General features: G+C 39.1%; 1 protein-coding gene across 1 annotated transcript in view; it reads left to right on the top strand.

Annotated features, from left to right (window-relative positions):
* The first annotated feature begins 1,572 nt into the window (after window positions 1–1,572).
* Window positions 1,573–10,728, top strand: part of LOC111629286 (E3 ubiquitin-protein ligase Siah1-like) — a 20,004-nt gene continuing 10,848 nt past the window's right edge. Inside the window, exon 1 of the mRNA XM_023373172.1 lies at window positions 1,573–1,857. The gene's annotated coding sequence lies outside the window, so the exon portion shown is untranslated. The remainder of the gene's footprint in view (window positions 1,858–10,728) is intronic.

The raw sequence follows: 10,728 nt of genomic DNA on the forward strand, positions 1-10,728 counted from the left end.
GAACTGTCGTCTTTTTATAGCGTCAACACCGGACTCGCTGACCAATTAGTGCTTACTGAACCGTAGCACTATGCAAATGTCATGTGGTTTATCAACCTTCTTTGCCCCCGAAATGTTTGGTGAAGAAAATATGGCCCGCGGGCTATGATAAGTTGGACAGCGCTGATTTATACTATAATTTTATATTACTGGATATTAGTTAAAGAAAGAATCAATGAGGGGTAATAATGTAAAATGCCGACTTTTAGGGGCAATTAGTTAATTGAGCGTCAGGAAAAGCCTAGGGACTGATTGTATGTGGGTGGGGATGATGGAGGAAAGATGTCACGTCCTTACAAAATCGTTTATTTTTAACATAAAATAAACTTACACCACGAACAAAATAGGCTGCCTTGAGGATCAGGCGCTGGATACGATACTCGTCGATTGTGTAGGGTTGCTCCACGGTCGATGATGATGGTAAAGATGCAGCCTAGGGCGGAGACGACTTAGGCGAGATGGTCTTCTCCGCGAATCTTCGAAGGGCAGGTTAGTTCGGATGAGATCATTGGGATAAGTTGAAATAGTTAATAGTTCAGAGAGGATGCGACACTAGTTAACCGCCGCCAAATTTGGAGGAGAACCGACGTTTCGACCGTGAGATTCGGGGTTTTATATGATGTTTCCCTCGAATCTCGCCTTTTGATTGGTTCTGATTGGATTTATTCCCTTCCTCGTTTCCCGATTGGTCTCCCTTTTTGTTTCTAGGTAAAACCTGGACTTGTTCTGGTCACGAGAAAGGCCCGTTTTGTGGTACCTTTTTATCGACTCTGACTGGATTTTGTCGATAAATCCGTAAGTCGTGCGCTCATAATTCAAGCCGTTGTTTCTATTTTCTGTTAATTTTTGAAAATTAACGACTACCTGTGATATTTTCTTAACCGTTTAATATTTCCCCTTTTTCGACTTTTTAACCCAGAATCGACTGTTTATGAACGCTCGTGTTCCATCTTCTCCAGCCGACATTTCACCCGATCCGTTACATCAATCGTCTTTCGCGTTTGTTTTAACAACTACAGTTTTCTTCCCTACCTCTTACATATCTAACATGACTTTTTAACATGACTTTTGATTCGAATTGACAATAGAGTTAGCGTTTTTTAATTTTTTTAAATTAAATTTTTGTTTCGACCCCCTTTCGGGAACCTCACAATAATACCTGAAACGCGTATCTACTCCTTTAGTTAATAGAGTCAATTTTAATCATTTTCCTGGATGTTCTTGCATGGCAACTTCTTTAAAGCATTTTGTGTTTGATCTGAACAATCTTATATAGAATAATACGTTAACAAATTACCAATTTCTTGTTTACAAAAGTTTGCAATGGGAGTTGTAAGCGATGTATAATTCGGAATTCTTGCAGTTGAGGGGAAATTATACAATGATTTAATGGTGAAAGCCCCAATATCAATAAACAGCCTGTTGGAATTGGAATTCGGTGTCGTATTAAACGTCAGCTGGGCTCCAATTATCACTGGAAAGAAAAGGACCAATGGGGAAGTGTGGATGAGGAACTGAAACCAATCGGGATGTCTGATCGAGGGACCAATCTTTTAAAAGGCTGGTGTGAAGGACACGAGGTTCCTTTTTCGCTCGTGCGCTCTCTCTGAATCATTTCCTACTTCCGTCCGACAACAGTGCTCCCCGAAAGCTGTGATTCTAGATCCGCCAGACTCGGATTAACGTCGCATCGCTTGGTCTATCTTACACGTGACACCAGAGGTGCAGCGAAGTGCGGATAACCACGCTCTAATCGAAGAGATCAATCATTGCTTACCTTTGTGCATCGTGAACCCCGAGGAGAATTTGGGAAATCTTGTAAGTAAAATTCCACTCTAATAAACGGTTTTTATACGCAACTAAGCCTGCCCGAATACCACAGATATAGATTTTAGTAGTGTCTTGCCTCTGTACATCATTATTTTCTTGTTAACAATAGAGTCATGCCAGTCATGTATCTGTGTTTAGGGAAACATTTTTGAATTGAAATAACGTGATACCGGAAGTTCGTATATAGTTAATTGGGGCTCCTGCCGCTGCCTTCCATATCTGGTCTAGACTTTCATTTAACACCGTTCTCGAGATTCAGGAAGGACAGACACACAGACGACATGGGAATTTATAGGTATACACAGAGCCGTAACTAGCCATTCCTGTGCCCTGTGCAAGAATTTGCATTTAGGCCCCTTAATTTATTTGGTTTGGGAAAATAATAAAACAAATATATTACAATAGATTTTTAATAAGATTTATTTTAATTGAACTTTTCTGGCTTTCGTTTCAGCAAATTCATTAATTACATATTAATATTTTTAACGATATTGTATTCTATTGAAATAATAGAAATATTGGATAATCGTTCTTGTCTGATAGTTGATCTTAAATAATTTTTTATTAAGTTTAACTTGCTAAAACTTCTCTCGCACGAAGCGATAGAAACGGGAAGAGTTAGAAATATTCGAAGAGCGACATTGATATTTGGGTAAGACTCAATTAAACCAAAATCATAAAGAGCCTATAGAATATTAAGCAGAGATGCAGTTTTTATATTTTGTATAAGAGTCGTTACTTCAAACTTAAAACTTTCAATTTCACTTGTGAATTCGTACTTTTTTAAATCTTTGCTATATTTAATAACGAGATCTGCAGCCGAATTTTTTAAATCAGCAAACTCATGCATTACAGTCAACCCCCCCTATAACACTGTTGATTATTCTGTTTTATATGAATTCCATGTTGTACGAGTCACTTAGATTTTACAAATATGTGTGTAGGGCTGTGAACAGCTCATGTATTTGTAAAATCTAAGTGACTCGTACAACATGGAATTCATATAAAACGGAATAATCAACAGTGTTATAGGAGGGTTGATTGTATAAAGACCAGCCACAGCGAAAGCAAAAATTGTATTTTAAATAATTTTTCGGGTGTCAAGTTACTTCCTTCATCTGGTGTTTTATCTATTTCCATTATCTTAACTCTTTTTTTTTCGTTTATTAAGAAATTCCTTTTCTACACTTTTTGGTTTGTTTTAAGAATATGATCAATAATAGCAACTATTAATATTGTTGGCCATAAAGCTATGTACTTCCATGTATCTTTATATATTTATTGGTTTTTTTGTGTTTTTAAGGAACTTTTTAAATATAGGCAGTTGTGTAGCCTAAAAAGGAAGGTCCAGCTGTCTTTACTTTGTTCTAGAACACTCTGTAAAAATGGTAATCGTCTGAAATATATATTTTTAGAACGACTTTGTCTTTTAATTTGTAAAAAGTAATTTATTCATCTGACGGAAATTCAGATGTAACACTTGTTAACGTAATGCTTCTCAAAACTCGTGCGTTCACGAACCAGAACCAGTTCTATTTCGAACACCTCAGTCATCTCTGTGAGGTTCCGGAAATGTCCCGAAACCACACTAAATTCGTTAATATTTTAAAATATATTTCTTTCCACAAAAGGTAAAATTAAATGATGATAATGAGAGAAAAGACAGAAATAAGACAAAAGAAAACTAGACAATGTTGTAAGTTCTAAGATCAACTATCTCAGGTTAGGATCGAATTAAATGTTGATTTTGACTCATCCCGCGATCTAGATTGAGATCTCTCATTACACTTAGTAACGAGTGATCACATGTTAGACTTGTGTTATGTTCTACTTATCTTAGAAAGCGAGGACGAGAAAGGCGAGACCAATCGGAATTGGCGATCGAGGACAGAAATTAATTTAAAGGATGCGACGGCCTTTTCTCCCGAAAATTCCAAGTGTAGGACCAAAGTTGTGTGTGTCTCGTGCCTATCTTCGTCTACATCTCCCTTCCTTGGATCGAAAAATTCCATCACCGGAAGTCGTCCCGAGACGTTGAAGGAACTGTCATTTGCCAACCAGGGGTGTTGTATACAAATGTTGTGATGATGGTGGTGGTGTAGAATGTTTTCGTATAGACAGTCAAAAAGAACACAGTACACGCTTCTTTCTAACAATAACAACACAAAAAATAAAAACACTTTAATTTCTCCAAATCAGCGAGTGACTCTCTGGCACTCCACCATTTTTTGATAGTTACAATACTGGACCAGCCACACAGCTACTCACTCTGTTAGCTCCCTGGTCAGTACACACACTCTCTCTCCCTCTACACACCCTCAACTAGGCGGGACAATCTCCCCCACACTCCCGGGGACACCGTCATCTCACCCACCCGACATGTGTGACCAAGCTGTGGACTGTCCATCACTACCTGCCGACATCCACACACCTGACACATGTCTCACACATGTTACACTGAACTTAACAAGGGGCACTCCTTCACTTGGACCATCTTGGAAAGGAAAGGAAGGCCCAGAAACCGCCGCAGACTTAGAACTAAGATGGAGGAAATCTTATAAGCTCTTTTCGTGTCAAATAAACGGTTTCTTGTAATCGTAGAGTCTGTCTCAGTACCGATGGCACCCACATACCACCCTCATGACCCGTCGTCTGTTTTGATCCTTTTTTTTGGCAACCTCACATTCCTATGATATCATATATCTTCGTTTGAACTCCGATACAGGTGATTGCTTTCTGTCTCAGCATGCATCTTTCCACACTTCTTTGTGTATTCTGTAGTGTCTGTATTGTCTTGCTTATTGGAGTCCACGTTTCTGATCCATAGGCCAGTGCTAGATCACATTGGTCGAATACTTTTCTTTTCAAATGCAGTGGCAGTCTGATTTTTTAGAATTATGCTATTAATTCAATTCTAATTCTTCTGTTTATTTCATTTGTGATATTGTTACTCTTTAACACAAATTTAATTATGGAAATGTATATAATTCTCATCACTCCTTCTCTTCCTGACTCAGAGAGTTCTTGGGAATCCTGAAGGCATCCCCTATTAATAGGCTAAGTTTTTTTTACTGTCTTTTCTTACTCTTATGAAAACTCTCAAAAATATTTCGAGATAAACACGCAAATTGTAAGCAAAAAACCAACCTGTCTAATCAATGTAATTGCCACTTAAAACTGGTTAAATTAGAATTAAAACACACTAAACCTATAAACCAGCAAACTTTTATAACAAATGCAAACGTTTTTGTCCGTGTTGAACGGGCATCATCAGGCAAACTAATCACCAAATGCTGAAAGAAACAGGGGACTGCCGAACACGTGTGCAGAAGGGAGGTAACGTAAGACGAGAGAAACGGGGGAGGCGAAGGATAGTAAAATTTACAGTTCGAAGAACGACTTCCACGCTGTGGGGAAGGAGTCAACATCGCGAAAATTAATAAAGGTTTTTTTGCGGGTGGCATATATATTTCAACCTGCTCAAGATGTTTGAGAAAGGGTTGCCTGGAAGAGTTATGTAAGAGGAGTGCTTTGCGGAATTCCACATCGATGTGGGAGGAATAGATAGCCAACACGGCGTTGGCTAATCCTTTTATGATGGATATCTGATGTTCCTTGAGGCGGGTGTTTAAAGGGCGTGTTGTAGCACCTATATATTCTAAGTGGTGGCTGGATCTGTGATCGATGACGGGGATAATGTAAGTGCCTGGTTGACGGTGCATGTCTGGACTAATGTTCCCTCTAAGCTGCGCGGCTGCGCACTGCTCAAATTGTTGCCGCGCACGAGAATTTATGTGCCGCCAGGCGAGCACGCACACCGATTTACTTATTTCTCACTCTGTCTGCAACATGATTATTGCTTCGTATATTTCGATTAAATACATTAAATCATTGACAAAAGATAATATTTCGTATAAAAGTAAGTTATGTTTTAAAATGAATTTTAATCTCTACTTTATAATTCGTTATTTTAATTTTTTATAGGAAAAAATAAGATTTTATATGTATATGCTCAAAAAATTTTTTTGCTCAGAATCTGTTCAGCAAAATTTTTTTTTTGCTCAGAGAAGTATATGTTCCTCTCATGTACAAAAAAAAATAGAGGGAACATTGATCAGGACGGTCTTTAGCATTGAGGAGGTGGGAGAAAATTGAGGGACTTCTAAATTGGAATGCTAAACGAAAGTTATTTCTCTTGGATATTTCCTTGTAAAGGGTGGCTAGCTTCTTGTCGTAAATGACGGTCTTAAAATCTGTGTCCTGTGTGCAATTTATCCGCGAGGCGGGAGTGGCGGAGGAAAGACGACGTATAAGTCCTTTAATAGTAGGACTATGTGGGGAGTAGCCGTGCTGAGTTATGTATCGAGTGATCAAATGAAGCTCTTTATCTCTATCGTGTGTCCGATTAATGGGTGAAGGCCCTTCGAACCAAGACTCTGAATCCGGCCATCTTGAATGTGAACAGAATCGTGGGAAGAGGCGGGGATGACCAACCATACCGCATTCTCCTATATCAGGGGTGGCGAACCTATGGCACGCGTGCCCAAAGTGGCACGTAAGGAGAAATCATCTGGCACGTAATGTATCATACAATTTCTGTCTTTTTCAATCATCTTTTCCGTTGATCACTCGATCACCCCTTTTTCAATCAGCTTTTTTACATTTATTCTAATTAAAGCGTATTCGTTTAATTTTTTTAAATATCGTTATTCGAAGTCTGAAACTTTGGCACGCATAAACATCTTTAAAGCTAAGTATGCTTACAATATGGCACGCGAACACAAAAAGGTTCACGTATATGGTATTTGCCGCTCGGGAGTCCGGTAACCCTGTATTATCGACAAACATCTGACCCCAAGTGAGCATTAATTCTAAATTATGCCGCTGCGCAAACAGCGCCAATAGCCGGAAGCTCGATTTGTGGTATTTTCCGGTCATAATTACAAATTACGAATGCTTTATTCGTAATTATTATTAGTTAAAATGAAAATGCATATTATCGTATCGGGACATCGCATAAAATATTTACTAAGCCAATTTCGAGTTAGAGCTATTAGCAGTAGTGTGATCTGTATATCAATCAACTCATAATAGTCTGCCAAGTTAGAGTTCATAAATAGACCTCTTATGTGGTGGATAAAGTGTTTGCATGAAAGTAGTTCGTGCAATCGTATTCTATATTAGCTTTAAATAAATTTCTAATATCTCCAAGGAAATATTAGAAATTGAGGTCTTTATAGTGTTACCACCCGTCCGGTTTTCACCCGGACAGTCCGGGAATTGACTAACTGTCCGGGTGAACTATTAATTTTGTCCGGAAATTTCGTAGAAATTGTGAAATTACGATGAAACAAAATTCTTGCAAATATTTTTTACAAATTTACACTGTTTTAACAGCGAAAAAAACTCACTCTCACTGAAACTCATCTGCAATTCCGCCGTGTTAGTCTGTTTACACCGATATGTAGCGCGCAACCTGTCGACCTTTTTTTTTCTTTTGCATGTACGATCGTACACGTCTCCAATATCCAAGAGCTAAGTCATCTGTATCTGTTTTTTCTTAATTTAGGGTTATTTACGTTACTCATATGCAAGTCCCTAGTCCCTAACTGTAACTGATTTAGAACCGGCATGCACGTTATTCTTTGCATTGTAAAATGACATTTCGCATGCGTCAGGAACTTCTGTTCGAACAAACCTGGTCCATGTTCAGTAACGCAGAACACCTAAGTTAGAATTATGAGTGGCTTAGTGGGCGGAGCTAAAAATGTTCTGAGCATCATTGAACGATTATTCTTAGACAACTAAGCAAAATGGTGGACGAAGTTAAAATTATGATTCCAACAATTGTCACAAACGAACTGGTCGAAAAGGATGAAGCTAATAAATTATTCAAAATGGAATTGTGATGAAATTTAGATTGTTATGAAATTAATAAAGCAATTATTAACTGTAATTAAAGAAATGGACCGCTATCTTCCGTTAAAATGTATTCGGAATCTGTTATACTGGTGTCTCATAAGGGAACTCTTCCTCTGCTCCGCCAAATGGCACTACAGGGTTAGAGACTATGCCTTGTTCATCGACTTGGTCTGTACCTGACACGGTAGATAGAAACGACATAGCTGGGCCCTATGATACATCTTTCGGGCTCCCGTCCGTACCCCGGCCCAGCTCACTAACTTGGCATAACTTTTGTATTGTGCAGCCTGTTCTGCACTTTTGGTCCACAAACTAAACCTTTTCCAGCTCACATACATGCAATAAAACTTGCTCACATAGAGTAACGGACAGCGGGGTCCCCTTCTCTACAAGAAGAGGGAGCCCAGCCTAGCGCGTCCACTAGGCAGATAGATTATAAGTTTATGATCCGTTCCATCAATTCCTTTAGTTTCCTTTACTAGCTGCTAGCGTTCGAAGTACTTGTTCAGGCAGCCTAGACCAGTCGACTTGATCGGCCCCTCGGCGGAAATCCTCGGTAAGAGGACAGTCAAGTACATAGTGTCTCGCGTCGCCGCGAGGACACCCACAGGAGCAGCTACCATCTCCTTGTTCGAATATGGACTTGAAGTGGGGAAACCTTCCGTGGCTGGTCAGTATCTGGGTCGTGAGCCAATTGCAACATACCGGAGTGAGGCCAATTACAGACACGAAGGCGTAGGTTGATTTGTACTTGTATTTTGATTCCAGCGCTCTTGCCAATTGGTCATTGATCGTTTCAGCAAGGTGCCTTTAATGTAAGCAGTCGAGGGTTCCACCGTCCTCGTTACAAATGAGCCACTAGCTCCCACCTTTGCCAGCTGATCAGCACGTTCGTTGCCCGGAATCCTGATGTGGCCTCGGACCCATCGCAGGGCAACGTGTCGCTTGTGCCTCGCCCTCAGCACCATGCTTCTGATCTCATGTACCAGCGAATCGCGATGGCTATCAGAGTAAACCGTGACCGGCTCTGATAGCCAGTGACCCGGGTGTGATAGGGTCCACTGGGACACCCCCCTCTGATAACCGTGCTACCAGCGAATCGCGATGGTACCCGTCGTTCAAAGCCTGTAGCGACGACTGGCAATCAGAGTAAACCGTGACCGGCTCTGATAGCCGTGACCCGGGTGTGATAGGGTCNAAACTATAATTTCTTGTGAACAGCAGTTTGGGCCTCCCCCTTCCAAGTGGGCCCTGTGCGAATGCACCTGTTGCACCTGCCTAGTTACGGCTCTGGGTATACAATTTCAAAATTGTATACCTATAAATTCCCCTGGTCACTCAGTTGCGTTTTAAACACAGGGTGTATTTGGTGAGAGGCCCACCATTTTTCCAAAATTTTGGTTATTATGATAAACCTGTTTATATATATTCTCTTATAATATTCTCAAATTATTATTAACATTATAATTTTCATCTTAATAAATTTATTGTATTTTAAGCTATATACTGGTTATGCAACGAACAATTGTTAACTAACAGATAGGATGCCCTTTGCACCCATATCTCGATATGTGTGTGAATGCGACACCGGGATTGTTTATGTTTATCAACCAACGTTGTAAAGGAATTTCGTCTATTTTTCCAATTTTAGGGATCCCCTTTTGTAAGTTGCCGACTTTTAGTGGCAAGAAGTTAACTTGCGTGTCAGGAAAAGCCTAGGTACCAATGTTCCCTCTAATTTTTTTTGTCGATGAGTGGAACATAACTTATACTTCTCTGAGCAAAAAATATTTTTGCTGAGCATATATATATATAATCTTATTTTTTTCTATAAAAATTAAAATAAATTATAAAGTAGAGATTAAAATTCATTTTAAAACATACTTTTATACAAAATATTATCTCTTGTCAATGATTTAATGTATATAATTGAAATATAAGTAGTAATAATCATGTTGCAGACAGAGTGAGAAATAAGTAAACAACAATTCAAATCGGTGTGCATGCTCATACATAAATTCTCGTGCGCGGCAACAATTTGAGCAGTGCGCGGCCGCGCAGCTTAAAGGGAACATTGCTAGAGACTGATCGTATGTGGGTAGTGGCGGCAGAGGTATAGATGACAAGTGTCTTACAAAAACCGTTTATTTTAACATCAAATTTAACTTATATAATAATAGAAGGACAATAAACAAGGAATGTCAGACGTCGGAAGTGGTGTGACACTTGTGATGGCCCTGGGGCTTCCAAGGAGAAGAGTCCGCACAATTGGAGGTGGGATGCTGGTACACGGGTGACGGGCTGACATTCTGACGCACACACTTCTTATCAGGCGGAGAACTCTGTTGCCTTTGTTTTCGGAAGTTTTATATATTTCCCCTCAAATTTCCTCCTTTTGATTGGTCCTTTGTACCTTCTTCTCGATTCTTCTGTTTCTAGGCGAAAACCGGACCAATCCGGGCAGAGCCATAACTAGCCATTCCTGTGCCCTGTGCAAGAATTTGCATTTAGGCCCCTTAATTTATTTGGTTTTGGGAAAATAATAAAACAAATACATTACAATAGATTTCTAATAAGATTTATTTTAATTCAATTTTTCTGGCTTTCATTTCAGCAAATTCATTAATTACACCATCATAATTAATATTTTTAACGATATTGTATTCTATTGAAATAATAGAAATATTGGATAATCGTTCTTGTCTGATAGTTGATCTTAAATATTTTTTTATTAAGTTTAACTTGCTAAAACTTCTCTCGCACGAAGCGATAGAAACGGGAAGAGTTAGAAATATTCGAAGAGCGACATTGATATTTGGGTAAGACTCAATTAAACCAAAATCATGAAGAGCCTATAGAATATTAAGCAGAGATGCAGTTTTTATATTTTGTATAAGAGTCGTTACTTCAAAATTAAAACTTTCAATTTCACTTGTG

The sequence above is a fragment of the Centruroides sculpturatus genome, unplaced genomic scaffold (genome assembly GCF_000671375.1).
Source record: "Centruroides sculpturatus isolate CEXI.00-Female unplaced genomic scaffold, Cexi_2.0 scaffold516, whole genome shotgun sequence".
Lineage (NCBI taxonomy): Eukaryota > Metazoa > Arthropoda > Arachnida > Scorpiones > Buthidae > Centruroides > Centruroides sculpturatus.